Source organism: Solanum stenotomum, chromosome 1 (genome assembly GCF_019186545.1).
Source record: "Solanum stenotomum isolate F172 chromosome 1, ASM1918654v1, whole genome shotgun sequence".
Classification (NCBI taxonomy): domain Eukaryota; kingdom Viridiplantae; phylum Streptophyta; class Magnoliopsida; order Solanales; family Solanaceae; genus Solanum; species Solanum stenotomum.
Genome location: NC_064282.1, coordinates 30886717 through 30908367, shown reverse-complemented (window position 1 = coordinate 30908367; position 21651 = coordinate 30886717). Strand labels below are relative to the sequence as shown.

Sequence of the window (21651 nt, the reverse complement as noted above, 5' to 3'; positions counted from 1 at the left end):
TAAAAAGAAGACAAGTTCTTAATAGAGAAATTTTAAGAACAAAGCTCAAACAATTGAACAAAACATTAACAGAGGAAATGAAAAAGAAGCTCAAACTCAAATTAAGACTCACCATTTTGGCTTCGAAACGATTGTAAGATCAATGGTGATCTTTGAACTTCTGTTTATAAGATCTTACCACATTACATAGACTTTTGGACTTCTTATTAAATAAAATGAAAAGAAATAGAGAAAAAGATAACTAAAAGTGGGAAAATCTGATATATATTTTTACCTTAATAATGGTAATAGATTCATTTAATTTTACAAGGGCATTTTGGTATTTCAACTTTTTATTTGTGATGTTCCCACTTATAATAATATATGATATGATATGATATATGATGATTGTTTTAATGTCGCGAATAATTAATGCAGCCTTGAATTCTATTTTAACAATTTCATCAGTTGGCATTACCATAGAAATAAGCAACTTGTCTCTTGGATTGGAAACCATATGAAGTGTTTATCCACTATGGATTTGTAAAAACCTAAGATTTTGTCATCTTCAAGAAACTTCCGATTATGAATAAGAGAAAATTGCTTTGAGTTTACTCCTTGTTTGACCCGAATCCTTTATTTGACATCCTGGATAGTATCGAAAGTCCTTGAATAAACTATAATTGCACAATTAGCCTCTCTTCACAAAAAATACCTTCGGGAATGAATTGTCGATATAAGCATGAAGAGTGGAGTTTTCTATAATGCCACAATCCATTAGCTTTTGTTCGTCGTTTGTTAGGCGAACATCTTTTGAAAATAGCAGTTGAAGACATTCTGGTATTCTCTCCTCATCTTGTAATAAAGATTTCACATATCTGATACTATCTGATTCTTTAACTGTTATAGTAACTGTTTTAATGACCTTCACGTCTATAGTCATATGAAAGAGGATAAACAAAAACAAATTATGGTCCATAACGGTTTATTCAACTATCAACATGTATTGTTGCAAATATTCTATAGTTCAATGAATTCAGTTTCAGCACAAGAACATTATTTAAACTGTGTTTACAATCATAAACACCAGAAAACGAAAAAAATCTAAAGCACAGACCAAAAGTACAGAGAATGCAATTTTTTAAGGTAAAAATCATGCCGTCAACAATGCAATTGTATATTCGGTTTTGCATGTTCAAAGGATTCGGATTGAACTCCTATAGCTTTCACTCAAACCCTACATATGAATAGATTAAATGGGATTGTGGTAGATTCCAAACTAGAACTCATATTCCTAAAATCCTAAATCCGCCAAAGGTGGATGTAGAGCATCAGTTATAGATTTATTTGAACATATACCTCATAACTTTACCTTCGACTTTGTATATATGTGTTAAATGTTTTACTAAATAATTAATTTCGATTCCAAATAATCATATGAGTTAGGGTTGAATCCTAAACTTCAAATCTTGGTTGTGATAGCAAATCCCACCATTTTATTTCAAAATTTATATCGATAATTACTTATATGTGTAATTAAACGTGGAATAGCATTTTATCTCAGATTGTTACAAGGAGCAATCCTTTTATTCTTTTTCATCTTCAACAGCAAATCTCCTGCGCTTCATGCTCGACTCCATCTTTTTCAAAGCTTTAAATCTCCTACAAAATAACACAAAAACAATAGAGAAAATGAGAAGAAGAAAAAAGGTGGTGTAAGAAGCAAGTATTCTAAGCACACAGAAGAACTTTAACTTTCTAGTACAATGTCTTATATATGTGTATGTACTCGGATCAGATCAACCTCAATTTGTTATAGGAAAAAATATTAAACATCAAAGAAAAATGTGAAAAAGATTAACTAATCTTATAATGTTAACATTCATTATGGAAAAAATGTTAAACCTCAAATTAAAATGTAAATAGATCTAGTAATATCATCATTATACTCTTTTTTCCTTCTAAAAAACCAATTTAATTCTTAATTAAGTCACAATTAATCTTGAATGTGTGAATACGAATTGGCTCGGATATATCAACCAATAATTCAGGACTCCCGTGTCGAAGGACTCTCACTCAATGGATCAAAGGTTCATCGGGGATAACATGCTGATGACTTCCAAGAAGTCCTATTGGCGGAGTCATTTGGCACCTCGATGTTGACTCATCCCATCTTGAGGTTTAAGAAGGTCAGATGAGTTGAGGATTTTGACTTATTTAGAATTTATTATTCAAGGATTTAGTGTCCTCAATGCCTGCTTTACGCTCATAACTGATGTTAATATGTTGATATGCAGCAATGAAGGCTTTAGAGTGATGCACGGATATTTAGAGATGGGGACAAAGATTGGTATGTGCCTCCTCATGAATGTCAAAAGCCTAAGGAACCAAGGGCTGATCCTGAAAGCTTTTGGACCAAGGATATGCTTTTTTGTATAGTGAACAAGGTGGAAGAGTCGGACAAGGTATTTTATGGTTCACTTAACTCATACTGTGCTAAAAGTTACGGTCGTTTGAAGTTGACCCAAAACTTAAAAGAACTTACAAATGACTTGAATGGATTCTCTTTAGTTCTTTTTAGAACTCAAGGTGCTACATCTAGTGACCTTAACACTTAAGAAAATTTAAATTTCTCGGTAAAATCTCATTCACAGCAAAGAATGGTTTGAGTCTTAGCTCAAAAAAATTTCGGGGTGTTACACCTTCGAATATAAAAAGTCATGTACTTCTCCCTTTTCTTAGAATAGAGAAAGACACATACTTCTCCCTTTCCTTAGAATAGAGAAAGACACATACTTCTCCATTTCCTTAGAATAGAGAAAACACATACTTCTCCCTTTTCCCCTTAGAATAGATTCTTAGTTCTAGTCAAATGTGGGCATAATAAGGACCACGAAATTAATTACTAAGTCTTCCTATAATGGAAATAATTCCAATTAATTAATTTGAATTATTCTTACCATAACAACTTACAAATCATTCCACTAGAAATTCGTAATTTCACTCCTCTATTTATATTTCGAAATTCTCTATTAAACACATGTAATTCTCCATGTTAAGATTACAGATACTAATCAATTAATTAAAATACTGACGAATTTAATTCAATGATCAATTTCCTTTAGAGCACTGCTTAACTTATTTCATGTGTCGGATTCATAAATCCACTTATAAAGTTTGACACGATGAAAATTTATAAGCTTCTCAAAAAGGCATATCATCAATCTCTATATCGAGACATGGATTCCATCAACTAACTTATTCTTTCACCAATATGCATTATCATCATCAAATCTACCAGGCATATTGACCTATCTTAGAATCTCACCTTTTAATAAATCAAAATGATAATTAGAACAAGGCTCTCAGAATGAAATGGTCGTGGAGGTTTTGCAATGAAAATCAATCCTACTGGAAGGAAGTCATTAGTGCAAAGTATGAAGGGCAAGATTGCTGAATGACCAAAGTATGAAGGGCAAGATTGTTGAATGACCAAAACTGTTACTACACCTTATGGAGTAAGTGTATGGAGGTCCATTAGATCCTTGTGGGATGATTTCAAAAAAAATACAAGGATCAAAGTGGCAAATGGGGAAAGAATTGACTTCTGGATGGATGTATGGCATGAGGCAGGCTAGAAAATTTGTTTCCAGATATTAGTACCTTAGTGTCACAGCAACACAAGTCCATAGGTGATCACTGGTCTTCCCAAGGGTGGAACTTCATTTTTAGAAGACACTTAAATGATTGGGAGATCCAGAGAGTTACTGATGTTTACAACACCATTGGTCCACTCAATGGATTGGAAGGTGGTCAAGATACTTTATGGTGGAAGAGCAACAAAAAAGGTATTTTCAAGGTGAATTGTGCTTATAACTGGTTGAACAACTCCTACCAGTTGACAAGTAACTGGCCTTGGAAAGGAATATGGAAATCCAAAATACCCCTCAAAGTGTCATGTTTTGTGTGGTTATTGGTCAAGGAAGCAGTTTTGACCCAAGACAACCTAATGAAGAGAGGGATTCCATTGTGCTCAAGGTGCCTATTTTATGGGGAAACTGTTGAGACAGTTAACCATCTTTTTCTACACTGTAGAGTAACTAGCAAACTCTGGAGACTATTCCTAAATCTCAAGGGCGTTTCATGGGTCATGCCAAGCAAGATCACTGAAACCATTCAGAGTTGGGAAGAAGCTGGAATGCAGTCTAAGAGCAGAGAGAGATGGAGAATTGTCTCTACTAGCATTTGGTGGGTAATATGGAAGGAGAGGAATTCCAGATGTTGTTATAGTACAGAAAATAGTATGGAAAAAGTCAAGCTTAATTGCTTGTTGCTACTGTGTTTTTGGTGTAATCAATTATACTGCACTGACACTATCTCCCTAATTGATGTACTAGACTCAGTTTAGGATCAGATAGCTGGATTTGATGATCTCATTGTAAATATGGCTTAGTACTAGCTATGTATTGTTGTAGTAATATACAAAGTTACATGTTTCAAAAAAAATGGACACCATAAATGAATATATGATCTATTAAAAATGAATAAATAATTATTCTATAATAAATATTGTATCTATACACATAGTTAATAGTATATATTCCCAACAAAACTTAGCCACGTCAACTTTAATTAGAAAGTGAAATTGGTGTATCCTATCAGAGCTTTTTGAATGAAATATTTCACCTCAATATATTATTGGAACATGAATAATAATAACAATTATCTACTCATAAAATTATAATGATGGTAAATTTTTCTCTAATGTTAAACAGATATTCGAGCATTATGAATTAAATCATTTTTCATAAAGAACAATTTTACCCCCGAAGTATAGTTCTCACCGCAAATCAGGATTAATTGAATTCAAAAGCGAGTAGTGTGTATTGTCTTGGAAACGCAAAAAATAAAACTATTGTTTACACATACAACGTAACTACCTAAATCCAATTTTCTACACTAGTGTTTGGCATCAATTTATTTATCAAGTTAGTACTTCCATATAATTATTATTCCACTATTGGTGTTTATGAAACCAACATCCACAATGTAATGTCATTTCGACACTATAAGATAAAAGGTGTGGTGTTTCCTTTTTGTAAGACCACACATGGATAATTCAAGAAAATGAACTTGTACTTTTACAATAGTTGAAAGTGGCATTATGAACACTTTTGACCTTCAATCATTGATCTTCATTGCCAAATCAGGCAAACAATTAAGCGTGATATTCACTGAAAATCGGTGGTTATCACGACCCAATATAGGAACGTGACCGGCGCTAAGGGGGAGAATCCCAAATCAAGCCTTACTAGAATTCTACAGAAAATCGGACAGAATTTCTTTTGTTTCTAGGCATATCCTGAATTTTTCCTGTCTCAATCAACAACACAACTAATATCAACTATAATCCAAGATATAATATCCATCGATGATCTAATTTCCACGCAATAATACTAATTCATCTCCAAAATACGAAAAAGAAGTTCAAAACTAGTCATTGGACTACAATATGAAGGAATAATCATGACTCAAATAAAAGAAATGACAAATGGAGCGACTCTAAGAGTTTTTAAAAAATAAAATAAATCATAGCAATTCAATATGTCTGCCACGCGAAGCAATGCAAGGCTCACCGGATATTATCAATCCACACTCTCGAATTAATGAGATCTTCTCTAATGTCACCTAAGTTCTCTGTAAAAACATTTAGTGAGGAGTGAGACACTAGCTCAGTGAGTAATAATACTTAACCACAACCATTTTATTGAGGGAACAAGTCAGAAAACACGCTAGTATAATAATCAAAATGATGAAATCAATGCCCTTTCAGAAACGGTAACAATATTTAATCTTATTTGTCTCCTGTAAGCAAAATCAATGTGAACTTTTAGAAATAAACTTAGAAAAACACTTTCATATCAATCTTATATTTGGGAGGTTTCCAAGGATGAATCATGTAATCATTGTGGCCTTATCTTTAAGAAGTAACCAATAACTGTGAACTCCTCATAAAGGAGTTAAATATTCATATTGGTAGATCCCTACTCGAGCGATATTCGTAACGATATGCTGGTTCTACATTTTCATTAGCAAGGGCTTTATCAGTAATCTATAACTACAAGGTGCACTAGGTCTAACGAACCTATCGTTAGCTACGGGATCCATCAAGGTCTACTCTCATTTATACTTTTCTTTGTAAACAATAAAAACATTTCAAAATGTTATAAGACATTTAAGTTCTTATCAAATCATAGTATATAAAACTATAATAAAAAAACATACGTCAAAATAGTATTTCTCAAGTAAATGTTAAACTCTTTTGATAACGGTAATCATATCTCAAGTACCAATAAACATGCCTTATAAAAATGAGTTCATCTCAAATAACTATTTCGGTATCATATCAAATAAAAGACTTGTACCATATGCAAGTTCAAATCATTTCAGTAAATCATTTACATTATAAACCATGTATAAATCATGAAAGTTATAAAACATAAATTATGGCAAGATTACTACTCACAGTACTCGTCTTGACATACCAAGCTCGTCACTCGAATGGTCCGTATGAATTTGTTTGGTCAAACTATAAACACATTTATAACAATTTTGTGTTAACTCCTTCATTTAGGCTATTTCATGCTAAATTCAGAATACCCAGCCCCTTTTGGACTTCTTGATTGCCCACCAACTTGATGAACCGTGAATATTCGAGCAATGAGTAATTCAATTGGAGCAATAAGCTATTAACTTCATCTAATTTATCCATCCTATTCATCTAATTATATATCTGTAGTAATAAAATTTCCATCCCCCAAAGTAAACTACCTAGACTAGGAGTCTTAGAAGATCTGTTGAAGAAGAAAGAAAACAAAGATTTACCTCATACCTCTTTCTCCTCCTATGCCCCTCATAGTCCCACCCTTCAACTCTTTCTTCTCGTCCTTTCTCCTTCGATGGAAAAGAAATGCAACATCTAGTGTTCGTTTCCTTTTTCTTACTTCTTCAAAGTGGTGAAGGAATATTGAAAGGGTAAAACCCTTCCCCTGTACGTATAATGGGCTAAAGCCCTCTTTCTTTTAATTTTTTTCTATTTTTAATAATCTAGTCCCTTACTCTTTCTTTCTTCCTTTTTTTTCAAAGAAAAGACATAATTGTCCTTATTTTTACCGCTTTCTCTTCTCTTCCGCTTCAGAGGTTAATCAATAGGGCAATCCGCATATTTTTTATCTTCCTCTAAAAACTTCTTTTTCATGGGCATCTTCTATTCAAAAGGATCTTACTCAATTCAATAGAAACTTAACTTCTACTCCACTTTTTTTCTTTTCAAGCTAAATTGTACATATAGGGTATTACATTCTACCCACCTTAAGAAATTATGTCCCCGAATTTAAAGAAGTTTGTACCTGTAGGCTGAAACAAGAGAGGATACTTGACTCGCATATCATTTTCCAACTCTCAAGTAACTTCTTTAATTGTGTGGTTTTTCTACAAGACTTTTATGGATAAATTTTGATCCTAACCTTTTTTACTTGTTTGTCAATAGTAGCCACTGGTTCTTCGACATAAGTCCACTTCTCCTCAAGTTGTATAGTTTGTGCTTCAAGCACATGAGAAGAGTGACATACATTTTCTTAGCACACACGACATACTGGGCAAGTTAAATACATCACAAAAGGAAATGCTAAATGACACAACACCACTCTCTCATAGGGCCAAGAAGCTTTTATATGATCTTATAAATTTTGAGCTCAATTTTCCTCCTCTCTTTTTTTTTCGAATCACTTCACTTCATTTGCTAAGGGACTCTTAGGAAGATTTGGTCCCCAACTATGCACTAAATTCCATTTCCTCTTATATGTATAAGACTTCCACCTACTTGAATTGTGAGCAGCTTTTGTCTGATTAATTGAACCTTGTCCCTAGCTTCCTGTAACAAGTTTAGGTAGTCCCAAATTCAAATATATTAGCCACATCAACTTTGAACCATTTGATGGAGAATGACATCTTCTAGCATACTAGGCTTCTTATAGAGACCTCTAAAAGCTTGACTAAAAGTTATTATTGTACGCAACATCGGCTATTGGTAAGTAAATATCCCAACTACACTTAAAATCAAGAATACAAGCTCATAACACATCCTCTAATATTTATACAGTACGCTCAGACTGCCCGTTTGTTTACGAATCAAATGTAGTGGTAAAATCTATTCATGTACCCAATATTTCATGGAAAATTCACAACAACAGGAAGTAAACAGTAATACTCTGTCAAATATGATGGACACTTAAACTCATGGAGTCAAATAATTTTGGTCATGTAAATTTTTGCAGATGTTTCTCCATTTATCTAGTTTTGAATAGCAAGAAGTGTGTTGACTTTGTAATTCGATCTACAAATACCCACATAGGGTCATAACCTCCAAGTGTTTGTGGTTATAACCCGGTCATAAAATCAATAGTAGCTCTTTCCAATTTACCTCCTGAACCTCAAACTACAGTAATAGTCTTGTATGTTGCTTATACTAATCTTTAACAAGTTCACAGGCCAACCAACTAGAAGTAAAGTAAGCAATATATTTGTTTATATATTCTCACCATTACAATCACTCAGGTAATGATATGCCTTAGTGGATCCAGAATCTACAATGTATTTAAAGTTGTGGGTTCCTCAAGAATAATCTCTCTCTCACCATCTATGTTCGATTATCACAATCAACCACTTACTCCAAAAGCAGCATATTGTTAATACTCATATTCTTGTCTTTACTCACAAGAACCTTATTTCAGTATTCACAAAATTTCCATCCTTGTATTTTAGGTGACCTCAATGGGTTCTACCAATAAAGACTTAGCCTAAACATAAGCTAAAAATATCTGAGTTTCTCACACTAATTTGATACCCATATCCTTGAGTGTATGCATATCTTAGGTGAAAAGTATATTTGCAAGAGTTATATGTCAATTAGCTCATGGATTTGCTTCTCAATGCATCTGCCTTAACGTGGTCATTTTCCAGATGACACTGAATAGTGAATTTAACGGTCATCGAGTAGTTTCCTTTGGTGGTGTAGATTGAAGAATCAAATCTTTCTACTTGAACATAAATACAAAGCTCTTGTAGTCTATAAAAATTTCATCGGTTTCATGGTATAAATAGCACATCTAAACCTCTACCATTATCTTCAAATTATGAGTGGAATAGTTCTGCTCCCACCAATTTAGTTTCCTCAAAACATAAGCTATTACACGACCATTTTATATAATAACATATTCTAATTCCATCCTTAAAGCATCACAAAGCACCATGAATGCTCCAATGCTAAGAATAGCACTATCACTGGTATGATGGTCAATATGTCTTGAGCTTATAAAGCTCTACTCACATTCCAACATCTACTGAAATTTGTTTCTTTTCTTTTTATAACTTGGTCAGTAACGCAACAATTCTTTAGAACTACTCCACCAAACATTTATAGTACAATGTCAAGTGATTCTATCTTTTCAGTACACATTGATACACTAATTTACAATTACAAAACTCGACATAAAGTTGATATTCTTGCCATTTTTGAAATACCATCCAGAGATGATCCTTCTGTTCATTATAGCTATGAGAATAGACTTGGATATAATTTAAACATTGGCACTGAAAGATTCATAATTTTCAACTCTTTAGTAAAATTCCAACAAAAGAAAAATATCCCACGGGAGTAGGAACCAGTAAAATTCATAATTTTGAACTCTTTAGTAAGATTCCCATAGCAGGTTCTTAGTTTTGGTCTTTTGAATGAATGTTTGATCGTTCACTATTCACGTTATATATTTCCAATAATTTGAGCAATGTCAACTACCTCAAAGTACGCTAACGTCTTCATATAAAAGGTTTTTAAAGGGGCTAACCAACCTTCCAACAAATCTCTAAATCTTAAAAAACTCTAGTCAATCGAAAAATCTAGAGTAATATATCAATTCAATCCATCTTTTTGAACTAATTTCTTAAGCCTATTATCAAGTTACTCACTTTTAACGGTCTAGAAGGAAAAAAAATCATAAATAACTTAGGGAATCGCCTCAATTTGTTGGTGTTCCCCTACTAGTATCTTGATTAGTATAATATCATGTCATGTAATTAGTCATGCATCGTCGGAACATTGCCAAATTTACAGTACTCTTGTTGGAACATGCTAGAGCTCATAAAGCTTTAAGTATTTCACCCCAAGAATCTTTACCGAAAATCTCTAAGGATTTTTGAGTTGTTAGAACCTACGAATCTAGGAGGTTTCATCTTTAGAAACTCCTAAGCATACTTTTTTTGAAAGTTTGAATCTTTGTAGTTGCTTGAAGATGGTCTTGGGACCTATTTGGTGCCTGACTCCATTCATTATGTCCATTAATATCTCTAAATCATTACAGGAACATAAGTGTCTTAACAGTAACATTCTCATATTGTTAAAGTGATAGAGTAGTGCTCTTTCCAGACGAGATATATATTACATTTCACATATGTGCACAAAATCCCTCAAAGTGGCATAATGACCTCTTTCTTGGCCTTTTCAACTACTTCAGTAAGCTCCCCTTAATTGGAAGAGATAGATGTTTACACGGTGACCATTGAAGACTCCAAACCTTTGGACTATTCTTGTTATTGGGTGACTAAATTCAAAATGTGTTATGGAAAGATAAACAATGTTAGATTCATATAGTTGACCTTATGAGTCGCACACATAAAGAGGAATGAGACAGAAAGACAGACACATCCTATCACGTCTTTGCAGAATCACGATTATACAAATGGACAACAACGTAACCATAATTGAGATTCTACTACTAACGTATGCTCGATAAGTCAAGGGAATAACCTAAATTCTGATACCAACTTTGTCAAGACCCAATTTAGGAACGTGACCGACGCTAAGGGGGAGAATCCCAAAGCAAGCCTTACCAGAATTCTATAGAAAATCGAACAGAGTTTCCTTTGTTTCTAGGCCTATCTTGAATTTTCCCTATCTTAGAAATCCACAACACAACTAATAAGAACTATAGGCCAAGACATAATATTCATCGATGATCTAATTACCAAGCAATAATACCAATTCATCCCAAAATACAACAAAATAAGTTCAAAACTAGTCATTGGACTACAATACGAAGGAATAATCATGACTCAAATAAAAGGAATGACAAATGGAGCGACTCTAGAGTTTTTAAAAAAAAAAAAATCAAAGCAATTCAATATGTCTCTTGCCACGCGAAGCAATGCGAGGCTCACCAAATACTATCAGTCTGTCTCTTGCCGCGCGAAGCAATGCGAGGCTCACCAGATACTATCAGTCCACACTCTCTAATTAATGAGATCTTCTCCAATGTCACCTAAGCTCTTTGTAAAAACATTTAGCAAAGAGTGAGATGCTAGCTCAGTGAATAATAATACTTAACCACAACTATTTTAATTAGGGAAAAGTCAAAAAACATGTTAGTTTAATAATCAAAATGATGAAATCGATGCCCTTTCAGAAACGGTAACAATATTCAATCTTATTTGTTTCATGTAAACAAAATCAATGTGAACTTTTAGAAATAAACTTAGAAAAATACTTTCATATCAATCTTATAGCTAGGAGGTTTCCAAGGATGAATCATGTAATTAGTGTAACCTTCTCTTTAACAAGTAGCCAATAATGGTGAACTCCTCATAAAATAGTTAAATATTCATATAGCTAGATCCCTACTCAAGGGATATTGGTTACGGTATCATAGTTCTACCTAGAGGCGAATCTAGGATTTTTCGAACATGGGTGCACCAAGTAAAATGTATTGATGTGAGAATTGATCCTTAATCCTCTAGGTCAAAAGCTCAACATTTAACCATGTGGACCATTTAGACTTCTTGTAGTACGGGTGCAAGAATATAATATTATACAAAATCTTAAAAAATATACATATAAAATATCTAATTTTACGAAGAGACCACGGGTGCGGGTGCCCTATTTTTTGGCTGTAAATTCGCCACTGGTTCTACCTTCCCACTAGCAAGAGCTTTATCGGTAGTCTGTAACTACTAGGTTCACCAAGTCTAATGAACCTGCCGTTAGCTACAGGATCCATCAAGGTCTACTCCCTTTTATCAATAGAAACATTTAAAAATGTTATAAGACATTTAAGTTCTTATCAAATCATAGTATATAAAACTTTAATAAAAAACATATATCAAAATACTATTTCTCAAGTGAATGTTAAACTCTTACGATAACGGTAATCATATCTCAAGTATCTATAAACATGCCTTAGAAAAATGAGTTCATCTCAAATAACTCATTTGATAGCATATCAAGTAAAAGACTTGTCTCATATGCAAGTTCAGAGCATTTCGGTAAATCATTCACTTTATAAACCATGTATAAATCATGAAAGTTATAAAACACAAATTATGGTAAAATTACTACTCACAGTACTCGTGTTGAAATACCAAGCTCATCACTCGAATGGTCCGTATGAATTCCTTTGGTCAAACTACAAACACATTCATAACAATTTTGTATTAACTCCTTCATTTAGGCTATTTCATGCCAAATTCAGAATACCCAACCTCTTTTGGACTTCTTGGTTTCCCACCAATTTTATGAACCATATATGTTCACGCCATGAATAATTCAGTTGGAGTAATAAGCTATAACTTCATCTAATTTATCTATCTGATTCATCTAATTCTATATTCTCTAGCAATAAAATTTCCATCCCCCAAGGAAACAAAGATTTACCTCAAACCTCTTTCTCATCCTACACCCCTCACAGTCTAACCCTTCAACTCTTTATTCTCTTCCTTGCTCCTTCGCTGGAAAAGAAACGCAGCAGCTAGCGTTCGTTTTATTTTTCTATTTTTTTCAAAGTGGTGAGGGAATATTGAAAGGGTAAAACCCTTTCCCTGTATGTATAATGGGCTAAAGCCCTCTTTATTTTTTATTTTTTTCTATTTTTAATAATCTGATCCCTTACTTTTTCTTTCTTCCTTATTTTTTTCAAACAAAAGACATAATTGTCCTTATGTACATATAGGGTATTATAGTTCTTGACTAGTATGGGTTGTAGGAAGTCTTATGGACCTAGGTCCAAATCATAGAAGTCATGTGATAGTTAATTTTAAAGGTATTTGGATCTTTTCCTATGAATTTATTACCTTTACAATGTTGTTTTGACCCTAATTCTAAGATCTATAAATACATTTCAACTCCTAATTCTACCTAAACCTTTTCATTCTCTCAAATTTCCAAATTCCATCCAAGTTCATCCCCTCTAAATTCTCTCAAGCTTAAAGGAAAAAAACTAGTGTTCAAGCTTCAAGTCTCCTTTTTCCTCCTTTGATTTTGAGATTTGTCATCATGGTATGTGGGAATTCATCAATGAGTTCTATTCACCCATTAAGTCCCAAAAGATCTCAATTCTCCAAATTCAAGTTCATCAAAATTGGTTAGGATTTCATCAAGTTCTCCATTGGTCTTCATTGTTATGATTCAATTATTTGATTTTATTCTTCTTATGAATAATTTGAGTATTACATGTTTTCTAGTTGATTTCATATGAACACATGTTTCATTCATGATTTTGACTATGAATTTATGAAGATATGAGTTTATGAAGAAAGCTATGATTTTATGAATGTTGATTTATTGAAAGTCTATGCATGATTTATGAAAAGACGTTTTATGATCTAAAGGCTTTTTTAAAAATAAGCATCAATAAAATTGTGAAAGGTTTCCTCACATGTTAAGGAATCATGGTTGGTGAAAGATTTTCTCACACATGCATGATATATGATTTAAGGAGCTATTCCATGATGATTTAAGAATTTAATTGTGTTTTTCTACGTATGATGTTATGTTTGTGAAAGCGAATATTCCATTGGGATTTAACTTAGCACCGAGAGAATTTTGAGGTGGAGGTTCAAATAGGATAGTCTTTAGTAGCAACCTCTAGTTCCAAAGTACGTATCCATGTAGGATCGTCTTAAATGACCTAGCTAGTGGATCCATAAATAATATATGAATCATGAAATTAAGCTCTACCTTGGAAAGTAGACTCTCCCTTCTCGTTGTGGGAGTTACATCGGATTCCATGTTATAGCTTGGATGGTCTTTTTTCGGTTAAAGCTAATATCTCACAAAACAAACTAAAGTTACTTTAAAGGTTTTGCTAAGCTTCTACTATGTTTTAAGATGTATTGACCATATTAATGAATTATGATTCCTCTTTAAAGGTTTTTACTATGTTTTAGCTTGGTCATGCGTACCATGTTTTCCTTTATGTCTTCTTATGATCATGTTTTACATTCTTATGCATATCCCTCATACTTAGTATATTCCATGTACTAATGCATACTTGTTTCTACATTGTCTCATAATGTAGGGTCGGCGCTTCTCCTCTTCCCAATCTTGGCTAGTGATCGAATGCTTGATCGTTGAAGACTTGGTGAGTCCTCATGATCCGAGGATCATGTCATTTTAATTTGTTTTCCTCTATTTAGTTTTTAGATGTTGTATGTGGTGTATGGGTTACGTCATGACTACGTCTTTTGATGTATTTGATTGGCTTGTCAAGACCGTGCAGACTTCCATTTTTACGCCAAACTCTTTCATTTTCTAAGATTTTCTACTTTTGTCTATTATGTTATGTTGTATGTATGTCAAGTGTATTGTGTAGGGCCTCTTTGGGTCTTATGCACTATGTCACGTCTAGGGTGTACTGTGGGTCATAAAATACTTGGTATTCAGAGCACAAGGTTTTAGAAAAGGTCCTAGGAATGTCTGAAAAACCTCTTATAGTAGAGTCTTGTTCATGAGTGTGAAGCGTGCTACATTTATGAATAGGAGGCTACAAAGCGTTTAGGAAACTTCAATTTTTTATTACTTCAAATACGTACCATAGAGTCTATCTCTATAAAGATCCTTCTCCTAAATCTTGCTCGATGCTTTTAAGGAGATAGCCACTTGAAGAACTTATGTGGGAAGGAATGCAAGTGAGAATGTTGAGCCTGAGGTTCCTCAAGTTCCATCCAATCATTTGGCTAAGAAAGTGACTCATTTTAAATCCCAAGCCACTTTTCAAGTGTTTGCTCAAGCTATGATGGCCCAAGAAAATAGGGAAGTTGATGTTCCTATTAACCCAAATGTGGGTACGACAATAACAAGGATAAGGAATTTCACTAGGATAAATCATTCAGAGTTTCATGGGTCAAAAGTGGATGAGGATCCTCAAGAATTCATTGATGAGGTGTATACGATAGTGGGAATTATGGGATTGTCTACAATGAAGAAGGTTGAATTAGTCACTTACTAACTCAAGGGTGTTTCTCAAGTTTGGTTCAACCAATGGAAGGAAGAAAAGGGGGTTGACGTGAGTCCTTTTGATTGGGAGAAATTCAAATAGCTTTTCTTGATAGTTGATTTCCTTTTGAAATGAGAGAAGAAAAAGTGCTTGAGTTCATTACCCTCCAACAAGGGAATATGAGTGTGAAGGATTATGCTTTGGAATTCACTCAATTGGCTAAGTATGATCCAACTATGGTTGCCGACTCTAGGGCAAAAATGAGTAATAAGTTTGTGTCAAGTGTGTCCGAATTGGTTGTCAAAGAGTGTCGTACCGTTATGTTGATTAAGGAGATGGATATCTCCCGTTTGATGATACATGGCCAAAAAATCAAAGAGGAAAAGCTCAAGAAAAGGGAAAGTGAGTCCAAGAGGGCAAGGACCGATGATGGTGATTTTTCTCATTCTAGGTCTGGTGGACATGGGCGTCCTCAATTCCAGCAAAGGTTTTTCGGTCAAGGTTCTTCTAATGCTCCGACCTCTAAGTTTAACAAAGTTAGGGTGTCTAACCATAAACCTCAAGGAGGTAATGGTAGTGGATTTTCTATAACTACTTGCACTAGGTGTAGTAAAAAACACGATGGCAAATGTTAAGCCAGTACGGATGGTTTCTTTGGTTGTGGAAAAAGTGGTCATAAAGTGAAGGATTGTTTGTTGCAAGCTAGTAAAGGTAAGGATGGTAGGCAAGCTCAGCCAGTGGTTCTGGTTTGGGTGATCCTCGATCATCATAGTATATTCTATGCTCTTCAGACTCGATAGGATCACGAGGATTCTTCGAATGCTGTGACCGGTATGTTGAAAGTCTTTCATATTGATGTGTATGCCTTGATTGATCTAAGTGCTAAGTTATCATTTGTTAGTCCTTATGTGTCCATGAGATTTGGTGTTGGTCCCGAAACCCTTTCTAATCCCTTTCATGTCTCTACTCTTGTTGGTTATTTTGTTGTTGGTAAAAGATATTATAGGAAATATCATATTTCCATTTCTCATAGAGTCACTCATGTTGATCTTGTTGAGCTTCATATGTTAGATTTTGATGTTATTCTTGTGATGGATTGGCTTCATGTATGTTATTCTTACATAGATTTTAGGACCTGATTGATCACATTCAAGGTTTCGAATGAACCTGTTATATTATGAGAACAGGGAAATTATGTTCTTAAGGGTCTTTTTATATCTCGCCTAAAGGCTAGAAAGATGATTTTTAAGGGTTGCATCTATCATCTTGTTTGGGTTAGGGATATAGATTCTGAAATCCCTACTCTTGAGTTAGTTCTGATAGTAAATGAGTTTCTGGAAGTGTTTTCCAATGATTTTTCTGGTATTCCTTCTGAAAGGAAAATAAACTTCGATATTGAACTTCTCCTAGATACGCAACCTATTTCTTTTCCTCTTATCGTATGGCACCGAAGGAATTTAAGGATTTAAAGGATCAATTGAAAGATTTGTTGGATAAGGGTTTAATTAGACCAAGTATCTCTCCATGGGGTGCTCTGGTTTCTGTTTGTTCGAAAGAAGGATGGTCCCCTCCGGATGTGCATTGACTATCTACAATTGAATAAAATTACCATTAAAAATAAGTATCCTATTCCAAGGATTGATGACTTGATTGATAAACTCTAAGAAGAGAGTTACTTTACTAAGAGTGACCTTCAGTCGGGTTATCGCCAATTAAGGGTGAAGTAAAATGACATTTTGAAGATGGATTTTTGAACCCGGTAGAGTCATTATGTGTTTTTTGTGATGTTTTTTGGTTTGACTAATCCCCCGGCGGCATTTACGAATTTGACGAATAGGGTCTTCAAGAAATATCTCGATATGTTTGTGATTGTGTTTATCGATGATATTTTGATTTACTCCCAAAATGAGGATGCACATGTTGAGCATTTGAGGATTGTGCAACTAATTCTCAAGGATTGAGAATTGTATGCTAAGTTTAGAAAGTGTGAATTTTGGTTGAGGTCCGTTGTTTTCCTTGGCTATATTATCTCCAGTGAAGGTATTCAAGTCAATCCTAAGAAAATTGAGACAGTTAAAAATTGACCTAGACCCTTATCCGCTTTAGATATGCGGAGTTTCTTGAGTTTGGCCGGTTACTATAGAAGGTTTTGTGGAAGGATTTTCCTCTATTTTTTCTCCTTTAACGACATTGACTCAAAAGAAAGTGAAATTTCTATGGTCGAAAGTGTGTGAGAAGGGTTTCTAAGAGTTGAAAGATAGACTCACTTCGGCCCCAATTTTGGCATTACCTGAAGGATCGAATGGTTTTGTGGTTTATTGTGATGCCTCACGAATTGGTCTGGGTTGTGTTTTGATACAACATGGGAAAGTTATCACTTATGCTTCAAGGCAATTGAAGGTGCATGAAAAGAATTATCTAACTCACGATTTGGAATTAGCGGCGGTAGTGCTTGCTCTAAAGATTTGGAGGCATTACTTATATGTTATTCATGTATATGTGTTTACCGATCACAAAAGCTTGAAATATGTGTTGAATCAAAAGTGTTTGAATCTTCCCCAAAGAAGAGGGCTTGAGTTATTAAAGGATTACGACATGAGTGTCCTAGATCATCCATGTCAGGAAATGTGGTGGTGAATGCTCTCAGTCAACTATCAATGAGAAATGTTGCTCATGTTGAGGATGACAATGAGTTAGTTCGTGATGTTCATATATTAGACCGATTGGGTGTTCGGTTGGTTGACTCTAATGAAGGTGGTGTGGTTATTCTGAAAGGTTCCGAATAATCTTTTGTATCAAATGTGAAGGCTAAGCAAGATCTTGATCCGGTGTTAGTTGAGTTGAAGAAGTCAGTTTCCAAAAAGGTCATTGAGGCTTTCTCCAAAGAGGGGGATGGAGTCCTTCGATATCAAGGTCGGTTATGTGTTCCGAATGTGATGAGTTGAGAAATCAAATTTTGACAAATGCTCATTGTTCTCAGTATTCTATTCACCCGAGAGCCACCAATATGCACCGTGATTTGTGTGAAGCCTATTGGTGGAATGAAATGAAGAGGGATATTGTGAAATTTATGGCTAAGTCTGGATTGTCAATAAGTGAAAGTTGAGCATCAGAAATCGAGTGGCTTGGCTCAAACCATTAGTATCCCTAAAAGTAGGAAGACTTGAATATGGACTTCATTATGAGTTCACCTCGTACTCGTCATTAGTTTGGTTCGATTTGGATTATTATGGACCGAATGACAAAATTGACTCACTTTCTTCCCATTAAGACTTTATTTTCAATGGAAGAATACACTAAATTTTATATTAGGGAAATTGTAAGGTTGCGTGGAGTGCCCTTTTCTATTATCTCAGATCGTGACACTCAGTTCACATCTCAATTTTCGAAGTCATTTCATAAAGGCCTCGGTACCCAAGGGAAACTTAGTACGATTTTCCACCCTCAAACCGATGGAAAATTCGAGCATATTAATTAAACCTCAAAAGATATGTTAATAGCTTGCATGATTGATTTTAAATGTAATTGGGATGACCATTTGCCTCTCGAGTTTTCTTATAATAATAACTATCATTCTAGTATTAGAATGGCTCCCTTTGAGGCTCTTTATGGTAGTAGGTGTAGGTCTCCTAATTGTTGGTTTGAAGTTAGTGAGGTCCATTTGATAGGGCTCGAGTTGGTATATGAGTCAATGGAAAAGGTTCGACTCATTCATGAAAGGTTGTAAATGGCTCAAAGACAGCAAAAGTCTTATGTCGATGTTAGAAAAGAGAGCTTGAACTCAATGTTGATTATTGGGTCTACTTGAAAATTTCAACCATGAAGGGTGTAATGATATTTGGATAGAAAGGGAAGCTTAGTCTTTGCCATGTGGGCCCATAATTTTGAGGCGTATTGGCAAGGTTGCTTATTAAGTTTTCTAATGATTTAGCATCGGTACATCTGGTATTCTATGTCTCTTTGTTGAAGAAGTGTGTTGGAGATTCGACATCCATTGTATCTTTAGAAGGTTTGGGATTTAAAGAAAATTTTCTTATGAAGGGGTTCCGGATGAGATTCTAAATTGACAAGTTCGGAAGTTAAAAAAACAAGGAAGTTGCTTATGTGACGGTTGTTTGGAAGAATCAATTCTTTAAGGGTGATACTTGGGAGGCCGAAGCGGATATGATATCCAGATATCCTCATCTGTTTTCCTCTACTCTTATTCTAGATTGAGGTCTTAGTCCCTCATGGTTCATTTTTTTGGATTCATGTGTTTTAGTCATTCTTGTATTTACATATATGCATGTTCATAAAAAAAATCGATTTTGATGTTATGGTTTAGCTTGGATTCTCCATGTTTATGTGCATATGATGAGGTTTGCATTCATGTTGGGTTGTTAGTTTCTCTCTTACTCTATCCATGCTAGCTTGAGTCTCTTTCGAGGACGAATGTTCTCAATGGAGAGATATTGTAGCACCTCGAAAATTGAAAGTTGAGTTGAATTGGAGAAGTTCAGAAAAAAGATATTGCATGAATCTGATGCTACGGATCGACCTACGGGTGGGTCGTAGAGCTTCCTATGGGTCGTAGAAAGGGTCTTGTAGACATTGGGTAGGATTTTGGAATCCTATGTTTTTGAAGTTTGGCCTATCGGTAGCTAGGACGAGCCGTGTGAATTTGGACAGGTCGTAGATGGCACTTGTAGAATTGATCTTGACTTAGTAATATTTTGGACTTGAAATTAGGTTCTACGGAAAGGGTCTACGGACCGTAGACTTGTTGACAGATCGTAGTTTGGTTTTGTGAAAACTAAGATGATGTTGGGTTTCTGAAATTGGTTCAACGGTTGACCAGTACGGGCGTAGGTCCAAATTGTAGAAGTCATATAATAGTTATTTATAAAGGTATTTGGATCTTTCCCTATATATTTAATACCTATATTATGTCATTTTGACCCTAATTCTAAGACCTATAACTATCTTTCGACTCCTAATTCTACCCAAACCTTTTCATTTTCTCAAATCCCCAAATTTCACCAAGTTCATCCCCTCCAAATTCTCTCAAGCTTCAAGGAAGAAAACTAGGATTAAAGCTTCAAGTCTCTTTTTTCCTCCTTTGATTTTGGGCTCTGATCATCAAGGTCTATGTGAATTCATCAATGGATTTCATTCACCCATTTAGTCCCAAAAGATCTCAATTTCCAAATTCAATTTCATCAAAATTGGTTAGGGTTTCATCAAATTCTCCATGAGTCTTCATTGTTATTATTCAATTGTTTGATTTAAGTCTTCTTAATTTATTCATTACATGTTTTCCAATTGATTTTATATGGACCCATGCATCATTCATGATTTTGACTATGAGTTAATGAAGATATGAATTTATGAAGAAAGCTATGAATTTATGAACGTTAATTTATGAAAGTCTATGCATAATTTATGAAAAGGGGTTTTATAATCTAAAGGTTGTTTTTAAGATAGGCATCAATGAAATTGTGAAAGATTTTCTCACATTTTAAGGATTCATGGCTGGTGAAAGGTTTTCTCACGCATGCATGATGCATAATTTAAGGAGCTACTCCATGGTGATTTAATGTTCAATTAGTAATTTAATTGTGCTTTTCCATGTATGATGTTATGTTTATGAAAAAGACTATTTTGTTGGGATTTAACTTAGCATAGGGAGAACTTTGAGGTGGAGGCTCAAATAGGGTAGTCTCTAGTAGCTACCTCCAGTTACAAACTTCGTGCCCCTTAGGATTGTGTTAAATGATCTAGCTAGTGGATCCACAAATAGCATATGAATCATGATACAGAGTTCTACCTTGGAAATTAGACTCTTCCTTCTCGGTGTGAGAGTTACATTGGATTCCTATTATAGCTTGTACGCTTTATTGTCATTTAAGGCTAATATCCCACAAAATGAACTCAAGTTACTTCAAATGTTTTATGAAGCTTTCACTATGTTTTAAGATGCATTGACCATGTTCATGATTTATGATTCTTCTTTAAAGGTTTTTACTATATTTTAGCTTGGTCATGCATACCATGTTTTCCTTTATGTCCCCTTATGATAATGTTTTACGTTCTTATACATATCCCTCATACTTAGTACATTTCATGTACTAATGCATACTTGTGGTTACATTGTCTCATAATGTACGGTCTGACGCTTCTTCTCCTCTCGCTCGTGGCTAGTGATTGAGTGCTTAATTGTTGAAGACTTGGCGAGTCCTCATGTTTCGAGGACCATTCCACCTTTACTTTGTTTTCTTATGTTTTGGTTTTCAGATGTTGTATGTGGTGTACTGGTTACGTCTCGGATTCTTCTTTTGATGTATTAGATTGGCTTGTGAAGACTATTTGT

The 21651-nt window shown here is 34.5% G+C and overlaps 1 pseudogene; it reads right to left on the bottom strand.

The window, feature by feature from the left end:
• Positions 1–373: 373 nt before the first annotated feature.
• On the bottom strand, positions 374–12899 carry LOC125873536 (uncharacterized; annotated as a pseudogene).
• Positions 12900–21651: the final 8752 nt, after the last annotated feature.